At 48.9% G+C, this 24264-nt stretch overlaps 1 protein-coding gene and 1 pseudogene across 1 annotated transcript in view; both read left to right on the forward strand.

The window, feature by feature from the left end:
- Positions 1-314: 314 nt before the first annotated feature.
- Positions 315-24264, forward strand: part of OTUD7A (OTU deubiquitinase 7A) — a 389986-nt gene continuing 366036 nt past the window's right edge. Inside the window, 1 exon segment of the mRNA XM_070358270.1 lies at positions 315-457. The gene's annotated coding sequence lies outside the window, so the exon portion shown is untranslated.
- Positions 14714-24264, forward strand: part of LOC102271214 (small ribosomal subunit protein bS16m pseudogene) — a 119130-nt pseudogene continuing 109579 nt past the window's right edge.

The following is a 24264-nucleotide window of genomic DNA, read 5'->3' on the forward strand; positions in this document are numbered from 1 at the left end:
CCTGGGAAGGTGGGCGTCTGAACGCCCGCGAGGGGTGTCCGGTGTTCTCCCCAGAGACCAGGTCTAGCCGCGGGTGGCGGCTGCGAGCACGCGCTCTCGGAGCCGGCCGGCGGGGCGGGGGCGGGGCGGAGGTGGGGCGCGCGCACGTCCACGCGGGGCGAAGGAGAGGCGCGGCAGAGGCCGGTGACGTCAGGGGGCGCGCGCGGCCGCGGGCGGAGCGGAGAGGCGGGCACAGCGCGCGGCCGCGGGCGGAGCGGAGGGGCGCGAGGGGCGGAGCAGAGCGCGGGAGGAGGCGGGGGAGGAGAGGCCCCCGGACAGCGAGCGGCAGCTGGGGAGGGGGCCGCGGAGCCGGAGCGCGAGAAACAGCTGATCCGGTTTTCCTTAAAGCCAGAGAAAATGGAAGTCGGGTAGCAGCTACTGCGGCGCTGCGGGCTGACTGAGCGGAGCGGCGCGGCAGGTGAGACGGCGCTGGCCGCGGTGCTGCCGGCGGCGGTGGGGCCGGGGCCGCGGGCCCGGCAGGTGCGCTATCCGTCCCAGTGCTGCGTTGGGTGCCTCCGCAGCTTCGTGACGGAGCAGGTGGGCGCAGAGGCCGGGCGGCCCCGGGTCTGGGGCGCGGGGGTCGCGGGCACAGCGCGGGGCTCGCCGGCGCGTCTGCATTGCGGGCTCGGCTCTGGACCCCGCGGGCGCCTCGGCCACCGGCGCTAGCCCGACGCGGCGCGCGTCTCCGGGCAGGGTGCGGCGCTCCCGCTGGGTCGCGGACGGTGTCTCCTTCGGGCCCCGGAGCCGTCTGCACTGGAACGTGATGACGGGCTCGGGGACACCGGCTCCTCGGTCCGTTGGGCGCAGTGGGGTCCCGGGGCGCCGGAGGACTCCCAGGCACGGCCCGGCAGCATCGCGTGAGGCCGCCGGCCGGGTGACCGGGCCGTGGCTGCGTGGGCCACCGCGGCCCGGTGCGCCGCTCGCTCGTTCCTCTGGGTCTGGCTGGACAGTGGGCGAGCGGCTAATGCAATTTGGCTGTGAACCTGGAGGCCTTCCCTGGCATCTTTTCACTGGAGGGGGTAAAATCGCATTTGCTGTGCTTTAAGTGCTCCTTTAAATTCGGGAGATGTCAGTGATGTCATCATTAACAAAAACTTTCCTTCATTGGACACAACCGCCCAAGTGCACCCTCCTCCAGTGAAGCTATTGCAGCCCTTTGAGAGTCTTTGCTACAAAATAGATTTGTCTTTGCTCTGTGAACTCACCAACCTTACACAGGTGAAAACGGTTTTTGTTTTTATTTCTTGGCTTGAGAATGAGTAGATTCAAGAGAGGCTGAAGGGAAACTTGTTAGATCCTCACAGATCCGGGAATCACTCCATCCATATCACAAGCATCCAGGGGAAAGTCACGCATGACACTTCAGTGGCTATTACCCGGCTTTATCTTTATAACTGAAAGTGAGCTATAAGATGAGAAAAATTAAAAGACATTGTATTTGAGGTGGCAGATGATGTGTTCAGAAAAGGTAGACAGTGTGGCCTATATCTTCACAGGCCCTGATTGCTTCAGGAAAATCTGCTGGTCTTCTAGCTCTCCATCACCACCTCCTCCAGGACTCCCCACCATGATGGGCCTGGGAGCAGTCTGCTCTGGAGAAAGGGGTGACAGCTTCTCTGGGGCCCTCCCTGCCTTTCCTGTAGCAGCTGTGTGGCCCACCAGCCTCCAGGGCTAGTTTAACACCTGAAGAGAGTTGAGAGAGTGCAGAGGCTGGGACTTAACCTGCATGGCACACAAAGTTCTGGGGAAATTTCTCCCCATAAATGGGAGCAGAGTGCCAGCATTATTGTGTGTGTAAGTGTTCCATTAGTATGGACTGTGATGGGAACAGAAGTAAGCAAGTTCCCAAGACGGTCTGCACTTCTACTGAAGCCTAGCATATTGAAAGGATATTCAGTGAGGGACAAAAGTATTGACATTTGTGTATTTAATAATTAATGACTTCCTAATTGGTGCAAAGAAGCATACCTTAAATTATTAGTGTGATCATATTGGGTCTGTAAAGAATTTAATACCACAGGCCATGCAAAAGTTTGAGTCCGGTCAGGAGGGTAAGCTTTCAAAAACCTTGGATTGGTGGGAAGAAAACCGGAAGTAGAGCATCACCTTAGGCTTGGCATTCAGGGTGGCAGTGGATGGAAACCATTGCATTACAGAGTCTTGCCTCATGTGGGTCTCAGCCTGGGTCCTGTGTGAGGCCCCTAGCCCTGGGAAAGGCTAGCTTTCCCCTTTTCTGCGGGAAAGCTGAATTGTCTGTTCTCCCCTGTGGAGAAGGAGAGTGGCATGTCCGTCTGAAGCAGCCACGTGTGCATGGCCTGTCACAGCCTAAAGGTGCCAGATTTATTCACAGTGGCAAGGCTGCCTGAGACAGGAAGCCTTATAGCAGAACTGACTTTAAATATACATCTTTTCAGCAACTTTGCCCCCGCTGCATACGGTTATTTTAGAAATCGACCTTCTAAGTCATTGCTGAGATTTTTTTCTATAATTGAAGTAGCCTCAAATGTGTGAAAATTGGCTTTTAAGTCTCTGAGCTATGAACTCTTTAGAAATTGAGTTTGTGAAACCACTCTGGCCACATATCCTTTTTTTTTCCCCACCTGTAGACCTGTGAAAGTATTCATTGTAATTTTTTTTTTTTTTAATTTAACTCACTGTAGTACTTTTGATAATACAAAGCAAGTGTTTTCACTAAATGTTGAGATATTAGCCACTGGTTTCCTAAAACATTTCAAAATCCCTCACTTTAAAGCCTTTTCATGCCCCTTTCATACTTAGAGTATCACATCCGATTCTAAAAAGCCAAGATTGCCTTGGCTTTTCTTCTTGTTTCCTTTGGATGTTAAGGTCATTTAATTCTTGTCTTAGGCCCAAAAGATAAAGGCTGAGTCAGCTCCCGAGGGGCCAGCAGGGGGCGTGCTAAATGCATCTTGGCAGGCCTTTACCTGAGCCACCTTGAAAAGTATGGAGGATCCCCAAACTAGGGGTGCATACCTGTGAGCCCCACATCTCTGTGTGCCTATCGCCCAAGGGATGGACACTGAAGGAAGGATATGCTTTAAATAGCCAGAGGTTGCGGCTTCTGGAATGGGTCTCCCTCCATGGGGCAGCTTTAATGGCTCCATGTCTTTGGAGAGTGATGGTTGGTCCCAGTCAGAAGATTCAGTGCCTCCTCAGACAGCAGAAGGGAGAGTGTTGGCTTGGAGAGGAGCAACTTGGCCTCACAGAAATCCCTGCCTATATCTTGGTCCTGGAGAGGGCATGATGGTGCCAACCAGGACAGCCAGTGGATGTGTCTCCCATCCCCCAACAATATTTTCTCTTGGGTTTGACAACTATTGACTTAAACCCCAGGACTCTGTGTCAGTAGCACCTCTCAGGGGGTTTATTTGCTGGCCTTGCCAACATTATTGGCTCAGGGTTTCTCAGATAAAGAAAAGCAAATGTTTAATCCCTGTATGTGTTTTTACCTGAAGAAAATGAAAACGGGAGAAAAGAAGCAACTGTGCTTTTCACTTTAGTGTGCTTAATCTGATTTTAAGTGTGTGCCATGTTATTCATCAGAAAGTTCCTGGTGGGTCTGGAGAGCTGAGCTCCTGCCGGGAGGGTCATCTTGCCAAGCTGGGAGGGTTGTGTCTCAAAGCTTGGATGATCATCAGTGTTTCTAGTTATATGGTGACTTCCTCAAGTTCCTTGTAGAGCCCAGATGCTGAAGGGAGAGATAATACCTTGAAGGGAATAGATCTTTTACTGGACACCTATCCAAATGCTATGACTGGATAATTCTTTATACTTCTTATTCTGTCAAAATGCTTGTAGAATTGAACTGTTGATTTTAGAGAGGTAAAAGGAAAAAGTTTTCCAGCTTTGTGCTTCTCTTGGAGCATTTTAAATGGCTATAGGGGAAGTGCCACTCAATTAAAGACAGGTGGCACCTGATCCTTTTGGAAGCTGTCCATCCCTGAGGATGACCACAGGATATCCTACGCAAGAGGGAATCCTGAGATCCACAGGCTTTTATAAGGAAGCAAAACATGCTGGTTCCTTTTTATGGTATATCTAATTTGAAAATATTTTACCCTTGGAAACTTGGAAGCAGAGTTTCATTTGCCCTTGATAGACTGCTGCATCCCCCGAGCAGTCTGTGTGTCCGACCAAGAAGAAGATGACTTTAACACAGATGTGACAGAGCCAGTCAGGGAGAAGCTGCCCTCTCGTTTTGGGGATGAAGCTCCTTGCCATTCATAGTAACAGAATGAGTACATGAGTTGAAAACAAGTCATTAAAATTCTGAAAATGAGAGGTTGATGCTGCCATTTTTACCTACCCATGTTTTGGAGGTGTGTTTAGCTGGCTGGTTTACACATGGTATTTCTTTTGGAGCTGGGGGCGTGTGGGCTATGGTCAAGGCAGGGATTAGGAGAGAGTAGACCTTACTTTTCCTTCTGCATTAGCCACAACCCACCACCCTGAATGAGGCATGGCCCTGTCATGCTCTGCTGCTGCTGTTGCTGCTGCTGCTAAGTCGCTTCAGTCGTGTCCGACTCTGTGTGATCCCACAGACAGCAGCCCACCAGGCTCCCCTGTCCCTGGGATTCTCCAGGCAAGAATACTGGAGTGGGTTGCCATTTCCTTCTCCAATGCATGAAAGTGAAAAGTGAAAGTGAAGTCGCTCAGTCGTGCCCGATTCTTAGCAACCCCATGGACTGCAGCCTATGAGGCTCCTCCGTCCATGGGATTTTCCAGGCAAGAGTACTGGAGTGGGGTGCCATTGCCTTCTCCGTGTCATGCTTTAGGCCACTCGTGAGAAAAGGAGAAAGTTAACCTCCATGTCTCCAAGGCCTTATCTAGTGAAGCTGCAGGATTCCACAAACCCCTAGTGCTTGCTATTAGATTTCTTCTGTCCACCATCTGACATTCTTAGAAGTCAAATGTACATTCATGCCAATGCAAGTTCTAAATACATGTCTCTTGCAGTTAGGGATAAAATAAACTCATTTTCTGGGTTTGAAGGATCTCACCTTTCTCCTTGCAAGGAAATATTTGTTTGAGCTTAGTTTATCCTTCCATAGTTTTCCTTATAAATGTGATGGATATTTGATGTCTGAGTGAATATGCATGCATAAAATGCAGTATAACTTTTACAAAATACAAAGGCATACCTCTGAAATTCTTTTTCTTTTCTGCTCAGTGTTTCATTCAATTGTTTTATTAAATCAGCAGTTTCTCACGATGCTAGGGATGGGTGTGAATGGACCACTCACCCTCCTTGAGATTCAGTCTCTCAGTTGCTGAGATGAGTGTAGGAGCAGATGTCCTGGTGTTGCCCCTGCCAACTTGAGCCTTGCTACTGCTGTGAAGGCCCCCCACTTCTGCTGCCCCTGAGGCTGACACACCCATGGTTTACTCAGATCATCTCTCTGGTTCCATATTAGAAGTTGCCTATGATGTGGGGCTCCTCAGATATTAGAGTATGCTCAGGGCTGGCCTGGCAGGACTGTGGAAGAGACCCCACGATGGACCACATCCTGGGATGTGATGTGCCTCCTTCCAAGAAGGCCACCCTAACCCCCAAGACTGAGTCAGTATCCTTTTATCTTGGGGGTCCAAAGACCATGGTTCCAATCCATTTCCCCACACTTCTTGTAATGATGATTTGAAGCTTTGGGAATATGTATATTATCAAAATATGAGGCAACATATTTGCATGTGTAATTTTTCATGCATTAAAAGGAATTGTCCAGCATCCAATATATATATTGTTCACTTTTTCTTTTTATTTATTAATTGAAATATATTAATTTACAATGTTAATTACTGCTGTACAGCAAAGTGATTCAATTATATATATATATACACACACATATACTTATGTATATACACATTCTTTTTTATATTCTTTTTCCATTATGGTTTATCATAGGATATTTAATATATCTGCTATTACAATAGGACCTTATTGTTTATCCAGTCTAAATATAATGGTTTGCATCTGTTAACTTCTGCCTCCCAACTCATTCATCACCCGACCCCCTTCTGCTTGGCAACCATTAGTCTGTTCTCTATTTCTGTGATTCTATTTCTGTTTCATAGATAGGTTCATTTGTATCATATCTTAGATTCCATGTATAAGTGATATCATATGGTATTTGTCTTTGTCTTTCTGACTTACTTTACTTAGTATGATAATCTCTAGTTGCACGCTTTTTCTTCTTAAAATGGAGTATGTTTTGCCAGTCTTTTAAATAATATCATGCTATCTCTTGAAAAGAATCATCCCTGAGTAGATAAGAAGATGGACGAGTTGCTTGCTGACTTGGACAATGTGACAGGCTGTGTGACCTTGGGCACAGTCCCAGGTGGCCCCCCAAGAGGAGAATCTCTTCTCTGGTTTTGTGTAGGTTTGGGGGGAGAATCAGATGAGAGAGTGTGCAGTGAGTCCTTCAATTCTAAAGAGATCATTCCAGTAAAAGGACGTAGGAAGCAGTGTGCCCATCTCATTTACCACGAGCCCATTGCTCTCCCTTGCCAGTGTTGTCTGTTGATGGATTTACAGCTTACACTTGTAACTCAAGGCCTAGCTTCAGTGAACTTGCTTTTAACTTTTTTTGCAGAGGAAGCAGGAGGCATGGGTAATAAGAATGGAGGACCTTCTTTGGCTTAGTGATTCTTATTGTTTATCTGGAATTGTCAGCCAGTTCTGTTAAAATAGGCTAAAGGAAGTTCCTCCAAGTCAGGTAGACTACAGACCCCCTGAGAGTTGGGCTGCATCTCCTACCTCTAGCAGGCCCCTCGGTCTCATCAGATGGGTTGTTACAGAACACACTTTCTTACTCTTGGAGTTGATGGAAGAATTAGTCTTTTACATGGACAACTCGTGGGTGGAAAGAGAAGAAGGAGAAAAGCATTCCAGAGATGGGGTCCTGCTAGTCCCAGGGACAGGGAAGCCTGGTGGGCTGCCATCTATGGGGTCACACAAAGTCGGACACAACTGAAGCGACTTAGCAACAGCAGCAGCAGTCCCATGTCTGTGAAGGGCAGTGACCGTGGCCTGAGGCCCCACCAGCATGGGTGGTCTTGGCATTTACCCTTGGGGGAAGTGTGTGGCTAAGCTCTGTGTCTACACTGCTCTCCTCACCCTGAAAGAGCCCCTTGGCAGGGCCGGCTGCTGTTCTTGGAGCACGTCTCTGGCCTCTGAGACCAAGGGGCATCCTCTCATCATTGGTGTTGAATGTGGTGCAGGGCAAAGAAGTCTCTGTGGCTTCTGAGGGACAACACAGGCCCCTGTGGGAGGAAGTGGCTTTTTTGCAAGCCCTGTCACTTGCTGCTGCTGCTACTGCTGCTAAGTCGCTTTAGTGGTGTCCGACTCTGTGCGACCCCATGGACAGCAGCCCACCGGGCTCCCCCATCCCTGGGATTCTCCAGGCAAGAACACTGGAGTGGGGTGCCATTGCCTTCTCCGTGTCACTTGCTAGGTCACGTGAAAGCTCCATGGCTGTTTCGCTTGGCACTGTAGCTGCATAATTATTGGTAGGCGAATTGAAAGGCCACACTGGATCTCTTGGGAGCCTGTGGCCTGGACTTGTAGGAATGGGTTGCACTTCATGTCCACGTCTCTTGATTATTTCGTTTGTAAAGTCTGTCTGGTCTGAGGTGCCGACTGTGAACTAGGCCCTCAGGGTCCCCTGGTTCAAAGTGGCCGGCAGACTCTGGCTTGTCAGGCCTGGCATGTGTGGGCAACCTCCTTCTCCCCTGGGTCATCTGCCCACACTGCCCATGACTGACAGCATTTCCTAAGGTTTCTTCCACCCAACTCCACTTATCCCATGAATAGTCTGGAGAGCCTTGTGTTCAGAAAGACTTTGTCACATAGGGTACGTAAGGCTTCTGGGTTTTGGGAGGGGTGATACAGGCAAGAAATTCCACTGCTTCAAGTTAGAGGTTTGTTAGAAGACTCTGTGCTGCTGCATTTAAATTAGGAGATACTGTGGAGGTTGCAAACACCACAGTAAAGCAAAACACATGAAGTCTTTTGGTTCCCAGTGCATATAAAAGTTACATTTACACCACCGTCCTATCATCTATTAAGTGTACAATAGCATTATGTCTAAATATATCTCTCTATATGTACACCCCTTAGTTTAAAAATACTCTATGGCTAAAAAAATGCAAGCTACCATTTGACAATACAGGGTTGCCATAAACCTTTAGTTTGTTAAAAACAAAAATGCAGTATCTATGAAGTGCAGTCAAGCGAAGCCCTGAAAGGAGGTCTGCCTGTAGTAGGCTGTGGGGTGACTGGAGGACCAGGTGGGAAACGTGGCCATGGAGGAGAGTCTGTGTGTGGGCCCTGCAGGTCAAGGCGGGGCCTGCTGGGGAGACTCCCAGCCTCTGCACCAGGCCCCCACCTTGGGCATCTCTCTAGTCCTCTGTTTCACAGGTGAGGTGGAGACAGGTAGCTGTTTGACCTCTGATACCTTATTCAAGTCCATATTCTGTGCCCAGTAATCCCCTTCTTCTCTCCTAGTGCTGACTAATCAGGGGAAAGAAAGGCCCACTCACTGCTGCGAGAGAACAGCTAGGGAAAATTAGGCATCTTTTGAGAATGTTTGTATCCGTTTCTCTTGCTGAGGAGAATACAGAGCATTTGAAGAAGGATTTATAGTTAGAAATGGGCTGTGTGGTCAGCATCCCTCCTTCTGACTGTGAGGCTCCAAGGAGAAGGCTGTGCCCCAGCCTGTTCAGAACAGGCTCTCCATGCGTGTTTATGAAATGCATTCACTAGTCCTATGGGAATTAAACTTAGAAATTTAATTATTCTTTCTAGAATTGTTTAGCTCCCATGAGTTCAAAAGTGTTAGGGTTGAGAATGAGGCTCATGTCAAATTTGACACATTTTCCAACTTGAGCCCCCCAGTTTGGCAGTGAGCAAAGAAAAAACAAACAGCAAGTTATTTACCGACTCACCATGCTGTGGCACACTGCAGAGTGCCATTCTCTGGGGAGGTATAGTTCTGTCTTTTCCATATATGTGTCACAGACACTGTATGCGGTCTCAGGGAATATTAGCTACATCTATTTGATAAGGAAAATAACTGCATTCCTGATTTCTTTTAAAATTGGAATATAATTGCCTTACAATATTGTGTTAGTTTGCACTCCAGATTTTGAAAAATCCTCCTCCCCACCTCCTTTTACCTGTCTGGGGTGCGGAGGGCCTTAAAGCAGCAGTCCGCATCATCCATGTGGCTCAGCCTGGGGAGTGGGTGGGACCCCAAACTTAGTACTTCCTCTGGGACTCCCTCCACATACTGACAAATGTTCTGCCCTCTCTGGCCCCCTGAGCAGCACTGCCCTCTTGCTCCTTGCCATACCTCTCTCCTAGGCTTGTCTCCCTGCTCTGGAGAGCCTCCAGGGGGCTGCTGGTGCCCCCAAACCTCGCCCCTGAGCAAGATTCCTTACTACCCACCTCCCTTTTATTTCAGTTTGCCAAGAGGATAAGATCTACCCAACTTCCCGTAACAGAACTATGACACCATAATGGACAAGTCTGTCCCCATGATATTGAGTGGGAAAATGATGCTTTCTGGATAAAGTATGCTAGGATTTTTTTTTTCTTTTAAGTAATTGATAAGACTTCTCTGTCACTATCCTCTCTTGGTGTTCTCTTGCCTGCAAAAGTTGTCTAGAAAGGAACCACTGTACTCATGATGATAAAGTGGAGGTTCATGATTCAACACTGTAGCCTTAGTGTGAAACAGCCCTTAATGAGGCTGGAAGGTTGATGGTCCCTCCCCTCCCTTCCCACACCCTGAGTGAGGCCAGGTGTGGGGCCCTAAGGATGGGCATTGCTGAGAACAGGCTTGTGATCAAGTAGTAACCCCTGCAGTAAGATGATGCCCAGGGCACTAGAAAGTCTAGTGTTTGAGAGTATGTCTGGTGGCTCAGACGGTAAAGAAGCCACCTGCAATGCTGGAGACCTGGGTTCAATCCCTGGGTCGGGAAGATCCCCTGGAGAAGGGAACAGCTATCCACTCCAGTATTCTGGCCTGTAGAATTCCATGGACAAAGGAGCCTGGCAGGCTACAATCCATGGGGTCACAAAGAATTGGACATGACTGAGCTACTTTGACTTCCCTTTCACTTGGAGCAATCTGGAGACCAGACCCCTCCCCCCCCCAGCCCCCAAATGTACATTCTTCCCTTAAACTAACCCTAACAGAGAGGAGGAGAAGCAGAGACATTTTCCAATCAGGAGAGGGTATTGGCTATCCACTCCCCGTCGTGATGAAACAACCTGTCTAAATGCATAGAGCTGCCAAGCCTGCAGCAGGGAGGGTTGGGTTCCTTGTGTTCCTCCCACCAGTTCCTTGTGTTCCTCCCACCAGTTCCTTGTGTTGCCCAAGAGATGGGCAGTGACGTTTTGTCCTGGGTTCCTGGTGGCATCTGTGGACCAGTGGGCAAAGGCATGAGAAAGCACCTTCGACATAGACATCTGGATGTGCCAACAGCAGACTTCCTCTAAGGGTCCTGGGTGCTGGCCTGGGCTGAGCATGCGTGACACAAGGAAAAACAGGGCACTGCGTGATCACTGGGCAGCTGTCAGGCTGGAGGGGAGGTCATACCTGAGGCATCCTGTCAGCGGAGCTCAGCCAGGCGGGAGCCATGCTTCCTCCATGGTAGACGGGTGGGGTGGGGGCCTCTGGGGCCCAAGCACATTTTCAAGAGAGGCAGAGCTCTTCACAAGTCCAGGTTGGGTTTCTTCATCTAGACATGAGAGTGTACTTTATAAATTGTTTAAGACTGTGGCTCATACAGTAAAGAATCTGCCTGCAATACAGGAGATCTAAGTTCAGTCCCTGGGTTGGGAAGGTCCCTTGGATAAGGGAATGGCAACTCACTTCTTGACTGGAAAGTTCCATGGACAGAAGAGCCTGGTGGGCTACAGTCCATGGTGTTAAAAAGAGTCGGACACAACTGAGCGACTAACACTTAATGCACTTACACAAATGTAAGAAACTGTTTTGAGGGGTTTTTTTTTTTTTTTAACATTGTTATTATTGTTACTTTTCAGAAGCAGAAATAAAAACCTGAAATGTAGAAATAGCCTAAGTCATTTGGAGACACATAAAATTTTGCGTGAAGGTGTTAGGTGGCTCCTAGTGATTCACAGAGGAGAATGGCCCCCAGGCATCTGCTGCAGACCCAGCAGGCTAGAGCTAGACCCAAGGCTGCACGCAGGCAGAGCTCAGCTGCGGTCAGGCTGTGGGACTTTTCTGTGGGACCCAGCAGGCATGAGGCTGCATGCCCATTCCCTGGTGCTGTGCCACATCCTCCCCAGGAGTTGTGTTTGCCCCAGTTCCCTGCATGTTTCTGAGTACTTGACTCTGGCTAGCCGGTGAGTGTCTGCTGGATGGACCCCCATGCTCAGGGCACTGAGTGGAGTGGATCCAGATCAGATCCCTGCTTGGACCACCCTATGGTTCTATACTTGCTCTGTCCAGCCACTCCCATGGGGTCCTCTGTCCCCAACATACTCTGCTTTTCAGAGAGTCCACAGAGGAGGTTGTGGGTACCCAAGTGACTGCAGAGGTTGTGGGTACCCAAGTGACACTCAGAGCCTCTGAGTGTCCAGGCCAGTGGGGGTGGGACACTGCCATCCCTGGGTCCCCTGTGGGCAGGGATGTAGGAGAGGCTGTGCTTTGGGGTCAGGCACACTGGGTTCCATTTCCATGGTGCTGTCTCCTACTGTGAATCCCTGGCTGGCACAGGTTGTCTCCTAGCCTCCGCATCCTGGCAGGTGACAGCAGACCCAGGGGTATCCGTCAGCTCTCTGCAGCTTCTCTCCAAGCTCCTCTCTATTCAGGATGGAGTCCTAGGCATTTGTTCCTTTCCAGCAGAGTTGGGAAGAGACCTATCCCATCGCTGGGGGCCCTGGTGACCTTGGGGAGGGGTCTCATTACTCTGAGTTCCCATTTCCACATCTGGAAAAAGGGGATGCCCAGGTACCTTGCTGGGTTTTTGTGAGGACCACAGAGGCTGGTGGACAGGTGCTTGTGTCAAGATCAGAGAGAGATCACCCCGGAAACAGAAGGGAGAAGCGACCCTCTGGGAGCCCCAGAGTGAGTCCCACAAGTACCATCTTCCTGAGCTGGTGGAATGCTCCAGGACACAGAACAACCTGGAGTAGGACAGGGCGGTCTAGACCCTTTGGACCTTCATAGGAATTCACTTTGCATTTTCCTTTTCAGGCAACAAACTGGAGGATCCTTCAAACCTTTGTCCAGTGTGCATCATCGACATTCGTTTTTCAATGGATTATTAATAATTTAGTTGACATCCGGGGAAACCTATTTTACTGCACTTGACTCTTGGTGTTTTTAGCATAAACCATTTGTTTTGGAGAAACTGTTTGTAAAACGCATCCATACAAAATACTGAAATCTAGAAAACAAAACTAATACAGATCTTGCCACATCCTGTCCCCAGCCCTACAGAAAGGTGGGAGAACAAGTATTACTCCATGGAAATAGAAAGCATACTAGTTTTTACCCTTTCTCCTTTGCTCATTCAATTTGGTTAAAAAATGAGAAGGCCAGTATTTACACAGGCTAACAGAATTCAAACAAAACAAGAGTATGTAGTAAAATGTGAGTCACTTTCTTATGCCAGGCCCAATCCCTCTCTCAACAGGCACTGTTAATTGCTCCTGTGTATCTTTCTGAAAAAATTCTGTGGATGCTCAAGTATGTATTTTTTTTTTCATATTTAAACACATGGGAGCATACAGTGTCCATTTTCCTCTGGTTTCCCTTTTTCTCACCTAATCATGTTGGAGATTATTACATTTTTAGTCTTTTGGTCTATATAAAATGTACTCATCTAAATTTAATTTAATAATGACAGATTTGCTGAATTTAAGCTCAGTGTCTTCTATCTTGGAGTTCCCAGCATGTCCCTTCCTGGGCTGGTGGGCCAGCCTGTAGTAAGTGCATAGTCCCAGAGTACGCAGCGGCCGGCCCATCACAGGGCTTCTCCCTTCTGTTTCCGGGGTGATCTCTCTCTGATCTTGACACCAGCACCTGTCCACCAGCCTCTGTGGTCCTCACAACAACCCAGCGAGGTACCTGGGCTGGCCCTTGAGCAGGAAGGAGTGCCCCTCTATCCACGCCCTGCCATGTGGGTTAGGCAGGTACTCAGAAAGAAGAATTAATTAGGGAGAAGCTGTAGTTTCCATTCAGCCCCTGTAAAGTTAGGGGGAAACTCTGAAATGTGTTTGCCAGCTGCCATGAGTGGTATCAGCTTAGTTCTGCTCTGAAAGCTGACTGAAGTGTGTGCCCCGCTTCTCTCCTCACCCTCCCATGCCTCCTGTCTCGTTACTTATGTTTCCATTCCGTCCACGGTCTAGACACATACTGTTTGCCCTCTCATGGGTAACCTCAGCTTCCAGTTACCTGGTCTTTGTGCTGTGTTTAGATGGATTCCAGGATCACACAGTACTGGTCCTTTATTAGTAATTCTAGAGGAATTGTCAGGGCCTTTCTTTCAATTCCTCTTTCAGTTGGAGTTCATTGTAGAGTTTGTGGATTGTGATCCCCACTCTCTTCTTAAATGGCTCATGACCCTCAGTGGAGAATTTTTGCGAGCTCCAAAATATCTCCTGCATGAGTATAAAACTCTCGCGTCCCACCTTCCCTTTAAAACTTCATAGAAATATTTCCGTCGTTTAGCACTGAGGATTATTGTTCAGATATTTGAGCTCAGCCTGTCTTCTGCCTGGATGTTCATATCATTCTTTTGATTCATTAACTTCTCCAGGCTATTTCTGTATGTTCATCTTTCTGTATCACTTTTTTTAAAAACTGCGCACAGTATATCCCATCATCTGACAGAGACAAGTCACTGTTTCTTCTGTGTCTTATATATGTCATCTCTTTGAGAAACTCAGTATTTCACATACTTTGCCATTTCATTTGCTTGTGTCTTTGGTTGGTTGGTTGTGTTTATTCTATTTTTTAATGGCTTCTAATGTGCTCATCATTCCTACCCCATTTATTTTCTTTTTCTCCATTTCTTTCCCAAGCTCTTGTCTTTCTGTTGGTTAATAATTTCTTCTTTGATTTTTAAAAATCTTTTTAGGAGAGTACAGTCGGCAGGATAAAGGCCCCTCAAAGATATCAATATCCCAATCTCCAGAATCTGTGAATATATTGGGAGAATTGGAATTGGAAAAGTAAAATTGAATATGGAGTTAAGGTTGCTACTGTCTGACTTCAAAGTAGTGGGATTATCCTGGGTTATCTTAAGTGGGCCCAGTGTAGTCAGAGGGTACGTGAAAGGGGAAGATGGAGGACCAGAGAGGTGTCAGCACAAGAAAGACCAGTCCTGATGTTGTTGGCCACAGGAGGCCATGATCCAATGCATGTATGTGGCCTCCAGACTGGATACAGCAAGGAAAATGGGGCTTCCTACAGTGGCTGGAGTCATGACCCCCCAATGACGTTCATGTCCCAACCTCCAGAAGCTGGGAATATGTTCAGTTATTTGGAAAAGGAGACTTTGCAGATGTAATTAAATTAAGAATCTTGAGTTGGGGAGATTGGCCTGATTTTTCCAGGTGGGCCTGAGTAACCCCAAAAGAGCCAGGAGGAGCAAAGTCAGAGCAGACCTGAAGATGCACTCAGAGGTCAGGGACACAGTTTCTGGAAGGCGAACACCAGCCAAGGAATGGGAGCAGCCCCTGGACACTGTGCAAGGTAGGGTACCTTCTCCCCTGGAGCCTCCAGAAGGAACACTGTCCTGCAATACCTTGGCTTTAGCCCAGCAAGACCCATTTCAGACACCTGATCTCTAGAACTGTAGGAGGATATGTTGCTCTGTTTTAAGTCACCAGATTTGTAGATTTGTTGTGATTTGTTTCAGCAGTAACAGGAAACTCACAGAGACTGTAGGGGAGTATGTTACTAAAAAAGTTCTTTACCTCTTTCCTTAGGAGGCTTTCCTCTGGGCCTACAGGTGCTTACCCGCCACCTCCACCCCATTTCTAAGCCTGATTCCCAAGTTGGTTACTTTGTGACTTTAGTCAGTGCATTTTTGAAGAATGGGGTAGGGTTGCACTTCATTTCAAGTTTATAGTCTGGAATGCAAGAGTACACTCTTCAAGTTGTATTTCTTTTACCCAGTTAGGAGCTGTGTTCCCCAGTTCCTCATGAATAAATTGGGTGTTGCTCCTGGCAGGCCTCAGTGTCATGTGTTTGCTACCTGCCTCTGCCTCTATACGAGGCCAAATCCACAGGCCATGGTCTACTCAGTGGTTCTGCGCACATGTCCACACGATCCTTTGCAAGCTGCCGTGGCACGGTCTTTATCTCCCCAGGGGTCAGGAGTGGGGCACTGGCTTGCTGTGTCTCTTCCTGATGCCATTGGTCTGGTCCACCCAGGGATTTGTGTACTCTGCTCGTGTCTGTTTTCTTGATTTGTCAAAAGTGGAATATATTTCTCTTTCTAATTCTCTGTCTCCCTTTTCATTGTTTTGAGGGCTTTCAGAGAAAGTGTGGAGGAGTAAACCATTCACTGGAAACTGCTTTCTGGTGGGTGCAGGTGTAGATGCTGAGGGATTTTACTCACCATCTTTGGGGAGCTCCTTGTGCTTTGAGAGAGAGAAATGGGTCACCGTTTCTCTTGGGGTCTGGACACTGTTGAGCATTTGTGGCTTTGGGATTCCTTTTCCAAGAAGATTTTTTGTTTTACTCCAGAATGCTTTTTGTGTAAAAGCCCTTCCATTAGATTAGACAAGCTATTGTATAAAAGATTTGACCTCCCATGCTAGCAGCCTGGGAGAAGGTGGCAGATACGTGCCACACCGGACCTCTGGCCCAAGGCTTCCCTACCTCTGAGGCCAGATCCTGCCCCTGCCATGCCCCAGCAGCCTTGAACTCACTTCCTGTGTCTCCGAAATCTGTGTGGCTTTTTGTATGTTAATCAATAAGGCCTGAATGAACACTTGCTGCTTTAATCACTAATGAATATTAAATTAATGCTGTAATCCCTAAGCAGTAGGATAGCCTCCAGTGATTGCTGTGTGTTTTTCTGACACTATCTGGTTTAAATCTCACAGCCATCCTGTGAGGCAGGTGTCATGGTTCAGCCTCATTTGGCCGTTAAGCCAGGTTGGAGTGCCTGGAGATGCCATTTGTCTGTCTTACGAAGCGCAGGCTGCCTTCACAAAGGCTGGACCTGGTCCTTGACACCCAGGAAGTGTGTGCTTACTTTGCTGGGTTGAGTTGAAGCTTATGAACTTCTTTCGTTCTTTTCCAAACTCTTTGTGTGTGCAGATCTGTTGGCCCCAGATATGTTCGGAACAGCTTCCTTGTAGTGATCTAAGATTCATTAGTTTTAAATGTTGAATTTTAGATAGTTATATGTTAGCAACCTTCAGTTGTGCAGTGTTTCTCTCTCATTCAAAACCCAGGGCGACTTAGAGGTAGGAAGCCCTAAATTCTGAGGAATGAGAATTCATGAGGATTTTGCTCCAGCCAGACCTACTTTGGGCTGTCCTGTGCACACACAGCCCCTCTAGTGTGGCATCCCTGGGGTGACAGACTAGTTTGCCAGCCAGTCAGTGTACAAGGAGGGGAGTGCCCCCACTGTCTCTCCTCAGTTACTGGGAGAGAAATCCACTGTGCAGTAAAGATGATAAACTGATAAGTAAAAAGATAGTAAACTAGAATCTCTAAATTTTTTTTTTTTGCCTGCCTTTCATTTTGTAGGGTCCATAGGGTTGTAGTCATGGGGATGAGTGACTGGTGGGCCACGGCCTCAGAGAGGCTTGCTGGGTCAAGCCTTGCACCCCTCTAGACAGATGGTCAGCAACACCCGAGAATCAGGTGAAATGATCACTGTGCTGTTGCCAATGTGGTGGAAGGACAGAATGTACCTAGTTTTTGAGAAAGACCACGTCCTTGGGTTCCCTGTACAACCAGAGTGTGCGACTCAGAGAACGTAGCCTTGTAGCCTTCCTGAAGCTTCTTTGGACACCTGGGATGTTGAGAGAATGAACTTCCTCCTGCCCGCTCCTCTGGGCCTCCCCCGGGCATGATTCATGCTGGGATCAGTTCTGTGACATCAGCTTTTAGCTCTTCAAAGATTGCCTGTTACCACTTCCCTCTCTTCCTTCCTCTCCCAGTTTGTCATTTATTAGTCTGTGGTCTTCCCACGTGGCACAGTGCTAATGAATCCACCTGCCAGTGCCAGAGATGCGGGAGACAAGGATCTGCATTGGGAAGATCCCCTGGAGTAGGAAATGGCAACCCACTCCAGTATTCTTGCCTGGGAAATTCCACGGACGGAGGAGCATGGCAGGCTACATGCAGGTCATAAAAAAGTCAGACATGGCTGAGCAACTGAGCATGCATGTTTGTTCTGGTATCCTGATTTTCCAGCAATTCTCTTGTGGTATGCCTTCATTTAGCCCCTGCAGTGCATTCTGGACACTTTCCTCGGTGTTGCCTTCCACCTGGCTCATCTGCCCTCTACCCGATCCACATCAAATCTACTGTAAAGAACAGTCACTTGGTTTTAAGTTTCTGTGACTGTGTTATTCATTTCCATAAATTTTCTTAATTTCCCATATTCTTGTCTTTTTAAGAGGTATCATATTATTTACTTAGGGTTTTAATCACTTTAAGAAGTACTTGCATCTGTCAATTAAAACTGTATGTTATGGTCTCTGAGTAATGATTTGTTATCTGAACTTCTTGATGGTGGTGAGCTGGGAGTTTTTGTCTGGTGTTACTGTTTGCTGGGCCTGCTGGCCCTGTTCTTGGGGAATCACTTCTACTTGTGTCTCCTCACTTGATTATAGCTCTGTCGTTGCTTGGTGCCAGGGTGGGTGCATCTGGCCAGTGAGATCGTATTTGCTTCTGTTAGATCCACGGGGGGCTGTGAGCCCAGGGTCACCTTGCGTGTCAGCTCCCTGGGTTGGTGGTTTTGGAAACGGTGGCTGTCTGAGGTGAGCACCCGCTGAGACTTTGCCCTTCCGCTCTTTGTCATGCAGCCTGCGGGGAAGGCTGTGGCAGTGCTATGTCTGTGGCAAGGATGCAGTCAGTGGGAGGTCAGGACTGGACTGGCCACAAGACACAGATCCTGTGCGCCTGTTGAAAGGGTGGCTGACTCTGAAGTTGGGACCAACTTGGGGAGTAGAGCTACTAACCGACAGGGCGGTGGTGAGTATGTATGTCTGTGTGCCAAGGCCTGGGAATGCCTTGATGAGTGGTTTCCTGACAGTGCCCTGTGGTGGTAGGAGGCTCTGTTGGCTGTAAAGAGACAAAGGACTGGCAGGCCCTTCCCAGCTAAGCATACTGCAATTTCCAGAGGCTTGCTTGGTTCTTTTTATCATATCAACAAGTTTAAATGCAAAGCAATGGATGTAGAAGAGCACAAGATACCCCAGGAATGAGTGCCAAGTCGGTGCAGGGAAGGGAGGAGGGCAGTCCGTACACTCTCTGCTGGAATATTCTTGAGCCTGTTTACGTAGTTGTCTGAGGTTTCAGCTGTAGAAAACTTGAAGAAAAGAAGAGCACAAAGCATTTTAGAGTATTGGCCATAGCTAGGGAACCACTACTTGAAAGTTCAAGCTTAGGCACTCCCTCTAAGCGGACTGGTCCAGCCCGCCCCCTCGCCCCGGACACACCACGGTTCATGGATCTCTTGCCACATCTTGGCTGCTGGCTCCCCCGCCCTTCCCTGGATGCAGAGCCCTTCCAGCACCAACCCCTGTGTCTCCCATGACACCTTTATGATTTCCCCACTCATGGCACCTGGGAGCCCTGCTCTGCGTCCCAGGGTGTGTGCTCTCCCAGGAGCACGAAGGCTGGGCTGCAATTCTTTGTGTTGGTGCACCTCACCCATGGGATACCTTCTTATGGCGACCAGGCCATGACATTGGAAAAGCTCTTTAGATTTCCAAAGAAGGGAACACTTAACTGTGTTGCAAGTCCTTGTACCCTTAGTGCCCTGTGCCCCCTGTAGAGCCTTGCAATACCCACCTGCCCTCTGAATCTGTGCACACACAGTACATACAGATTTGGTGGCCTGAGGTAACTTTGTTGCTTCCCAGGAGTGTAGTACTCATACCACATCACTGTGGCCTGGGTCTTCACAAAGAGCCGCCTTCTTCTGGTTGTAAAGGGTGGGACCATGGTTAGTTGTACTCAGTGGAGCAGAGCTCCTGTCGTGCTCTGACGTGTTCCCATGCCCTTCATTCATTTCCATTGTCTGCTCTGTGGTGTGCTAGTGTGCACTGCTGTCCTGCTCTGGACACTGTTCTCCTGCGCGTAGGGAACCAGGCAGCATTGTCTCAGGAGTAAAAGGCTTCAATCACCTCTGCAGCCGGCCCTCTGTGTCCATGGGTCCTGCATGCATGTGTTCAATCCACCACAATCAATGATGTTCTAAGAACTATTCCATAAAGTTCCAGAAAGCAAAACTTGAATTAACTGTACTTTGACAGGTATTTACATAGCATTTACATTGTAATAAGCATTATAAGTAATCAAAGGGTGATTTAAAGTGTAAGGAAGGATATACAGTGAGGTATACGCAAATATGATACCATTTTACATGAGGGACTTGAGCATCTGTGGATCTTGGTGTCCTCAGGGGTCCTGGAACCAACCTCCCATGGATACTGAGGGGTGACTGTATTTGATCCTGGAAGGTTTGAATCAGTTGTGCTTTTATATAAAATATCCCCAGGTGTTCCTATTAATTACATCTTGAACTTCCTCTGCAGTCTGACCACTGCTGCTGCCCTGACACACAGGGCTTATTCAGTGCAACCCAGTCCACCCAAAGGGATGGCAGACCTACTGGGCATCCGTCTTCCTCATCATAGTTTAGGGGAAGGGCAGGGAGGACTCTGTGGTGTCCCCCACCGTCCAGGAGTGGTGGGACATTTTATTAACTGTCTTGGCATTTAATTTTTTGCAAAATTATGCTGCCCTTGACTTTGTGTCATCTCATTCATTCAGCAGATATTTTGTCTAAACATTTTCTTCCTCCTAAAAGTAAACAATAGCCTTTGGGAAAAATACTCAGTGGAAAAGAAGTAATCATGTGCAAAGAATGTTTCCTCTGGTTTTGTTTTCCTCTTCAGCTGGCATTATTTCTTGAGCTTTTCCCACATTACTGAATAGCCTTAAACTGAGGTCCCCACGGCCACATGGCACTGAGTGGGCTGAACATGCTATAGTCAGTGAATGATCATGGATTGTGGGCTCCTGAGGGCTAGGCAGGCAGCCCTGCCCGGCACGTGCTCCAGGTCAGACAATGGGTCATCTAGTGCAGCATGTCGGTCACCACACATGGGAGAGCCTGTTCTTACTCCTGAGGCCACTGCCGGAGCCTTCCTTTCAGTCCTGATCAGGGGCCCCCGAGGTAATTTTACTCTGGTCTCTGTCACACACCATCATTCCAGCTTTCTGAGCTTAGCAACAGTGTACCCAAGGAGTTTAGATTCCACATCCTTCCTCTACAAGCCAGCAAAAGGACGTCTGGGGCGGTAGATAGAACAGTAGCCGCCCTTGGAACAGCAGAAGGAACTCAGCACCAGGAGAGGTTGTGTGGCTCAGATTCCAGAACTTGGGATTCTTGGGCATTTGAATTGGGGAATGTGGAAGAAGTCAGGCCCCTGGGAATGACAGGAGAGACCCAGGAGGCAGGAGGTCGAGAGAGACTGGGGGGACAGCAACCAGCAGTGGATGGGCCTCTGGGAGAGTGGACCAGACGAGCAGGCTGTAGGGGCAGGAGGCTGGAGACCCAGTCCTGCAGAGGGTAGAACCAGCATCAGCAGAGAGGAGCAGGAGGAAGCAGTCTGGATCCCACGTTCCCAGGGCTGGGCGGCTGACAGCTGCCTCCCCACCCTCCCCACCCCCACCACCCCCAGGACTGTGGGCGCAGCTGTTTGCTGGAGACCCTGGGCTCCTGTCCCTCCCTCCACCCCTTCTCCTCCCCTTCTTCCATCTCTTCCCCTTCCTCCCCTCCCCCTCTCACTTCATCTTCCTCCTCCCTCCCTCCCTCCTCCTCCGGGGGAGAGCCACCAGTGTGCCCCAAGGGTCTCTGTTTGCTATAGGCAGAGTGCTGGCCTCTCCGCCCCCACAGGCCCTTCTTCACTGTGTGTAGGACCAAGTTAGAGCCTGGGGTCCTGGCACATCAGTGTGGAGAGAAAGGAGGTGCAGTAAGGGAGGAAGTGTCTCTGGAGATACTCGAAGGAACCTGGTGGGGAGAACACTGGGTAGTCGAGGACCTTCAGGCGGGCCCCATCCCTTACAGTGGGTGTTTGCCTGAGGTCTCAGGATTTATAAAAGATGCCAGGCTGATTCTCCTGCTCAACTGGCTCCCCTGACCCCCAGGGTACGTTGTGTGGTAAGAACCAGTGTGTGGCCAGCTTCACGAGGATAGAGGATCGAGAAGCTGGCTGATGTCCTGGGGGCACACAGGTCCACCTGCCTGTTGGGAAAGCTGGGGCCAAGCACTGGAGAAAAACGGGACGGAACTCTAGGCCTCGTGCCACTTGGCGGCCTCTTTTATTCACCTGCCCTGAGAGCAAGGCTCAGGGCGGCACAAGGTGTGTGTAGATGTCAGGGTGCAGGGGTGTGCCATCCAGGGCAGGTGAGGGCATGCCTAGGACCATTCACCCTGGGGAAGGTCAACACATCAAGGATCCTGCTTCGTACGATTATCATTGTAAAACAAGTAGTGTGATGGAAATAGGCAGGTGTTTGGATGGCAAGGAGCCATCGTATTTGTGGTACCTCTCAGGAGCCCAGCAAGGAGGAGCAGCCTCCTGCCAGCTGCAGAGGGGAGAATGGATGCCTGGCTTGCTGCGGGGAAGCGGTGTCTCCTGGCTCCCCTCTGTGCTGCTCTGTAAGTGATGGGCTCACCCCTGGCTCACGGGGACAGTGAAGCCATGGGTGGTGCCCTAGACGGTGAGCAGAGCCCAACCACGCCTGCAGGATGTATATAAGTGCCCATGGAGCAGGGCAGGCCTTGCCTTAGGCCTTGTTCCATGGGGCCCACCTGTCTACCTGGTACTAGCTCTTACCTTTTGTGCAAGGTTGGGAGGGTTAAATTTGGAATTTAATATTTGTTATTTATTTAAAAATCCTCTATGAGTCCTTAACCTTTGGGGGGCCCTCTGTGTTCTGTGGAATCAGACACTCTGAGTGCCCTTGGGCCGTGTGTCAGGACTGGAGAGACAGGCAGATGCAGCTGTGGAACTGCTTGTGAGTATTAATTTTGTTTTCCGTTGCCTTTTGTGCCACGGTGTGTGGGTTCCTGGGCCACTAGAGCAGCCTCTGCCTGCAGGGTCCAGATAAGAAGAGGCTGTGGAGGAGGCAATGGAGGGACCATCTCCCCCATCTGCATGGCCTCGGCCCAGGGTCCAAGAGTAGAGGAGAGCTCAGTTTCTCTGGGAAATTGTGAAAAGATGTTTCCAGATGATGAACAGGGGATGAAGAGTCATTGCCCTCCCCGTTTTCAGATTTCCCATGAGCATGTCCTTGGAGGTTTTGCTGGACTTTGCAGAGGAAATTTCATTTGAAAGCTCGGGGGTGTGTTACACTGGCTGGGTGGTCCTCACACAGGCCACATGTTAGCTGGGCCTCTGTGACTCCAGGGCATCCTCGATGGTCAAAAGTATTTTGGTGCAAGCTTAGAGCTCACCCTGCACAGAATGGAGGCGGTTCCTGGACTGTACATTGTATGTAACAGACTGGCCCTGCTAGTCCTTAAACTATTTTGTTTGAGTCACAAGGACAGAAATAAATAAATAACAGGCCAAAAAGGATTACTGTGACACAGCCAGGGTTTGTGCATTGTCACTGAGCCCAGCGAAGGCTCATCTGTGATGCTGCTGCAGATGTTTGCAGGAAACGTGGCTGTCGCCTGCCGTGAGCCTGGCAAGTGGACATGGTACCCACTTTCATTTTAAGTTTTAAATCTTTTTTCATGTTCTTTTCCAGTATGGTTTGTTACAGCATGTTGAATGAATGGTAGGACCTTGTTGTTTATCTATCTTATATATAATAGTATGTACCAGTTAATCCCAAACTCCTAATTTGTCCCTCCCTCCCCTCCCCCTTTGGTAACCATAGATTTGTTTTCTATGTGTGTCTCTTTCTGTTTCATAGATAAGCTCACTTTATCATATATTTTAGATTCCACGTATAAGTGATATCATATGGCCTTTGACTTTCAAGTTATAAATTTTAAAAGAAGAGCTGGAAACAGAACAGGTAGAAAAAATTACTGTCAGAACATGTTTTAAAGAGATCAGATTAATGAAGGCTCAGTTGTAATTTTTATTTTCGAGGAAACCATTTTAAAAATTCTTGTCATGTGGAAGATGGAAGCATCCAAGAGAAATCCCCCAGGAGATGGGTGAGATTGGCTTCCATGTGTGCAGGGCATTTTTCTAGGGCTGTCAGGAGGGCGATCCTGGGGAGGGTGGACAGAGCAGGGCGGCCAGGCCTGATTGGCCTTCCTTTACTCGTTTCCCTCGTTGAGTGAGGACTGAGGTCTGCACCGCTGAGGTGTGAGGTTGGTCACACACCTGGCAGCATCTCAGCCCTCTCCTGTGGGTCCCAGGAGCTTTCATTGCAGTGCATGTTGCATTATCCTTTGGGATCTTCGGGGGCAGGTGCTAAAGGTAAATCCATCTTTCAGATTGTGGTGAATTGGGGATTTTCTTCTATTCTGTTCTTGCTTCGGTTAGGAGAGACATGCTTTAAATAGGGAAGTGGCGATGTCATTTCCAGGCACTTTCCCAGCACTAAGTAGGTCAGGGTTTTGTCACAGTTTTGACGAGATCACAGGTGAGTTGCTGTAAATTTGGAGAGAGTCACGAATCTTGTCAGAATACAGAGTGCACTTGCAATCTGGTTAAATAGTCTTAATTCCTGGCCTGTGGAGTCCTCTCGCTCCCCACTCCCCACACCCCTCCTCACGGCACAGTCTCTGCTGAAGACTTAGAGGGTGGGGGAGTGGTGGTGCAGTGGGTCCCTGGGGACATGCCTTCCCTGCTGGCTGAGGACCATCTGTCCTCTTGCCTGCCTGACAAAACCAAGTCCTGGACGTGGATGAGAGAACCGTCCCTTCCTCCTGACCTAAGCTTTTTGTGCAAGCGCAGCCTCATTCAGAAAGGTACATAAGCGCACACAGACTGAC

This window comes from Bos mutus, chromosome 21 (assembly GCF_027580195.1).
Source record: "Bos mutus isolate GX-2022 chromosome 21, NWIPB_WYAK_1.1, whole genome shotgun sequence".
Taxonomy (NCBI): Eukaryota; Metazoa; Chordata; class Mammalia; order Artiodactyla; family Bovidae; genus Bos; species Bos mutus.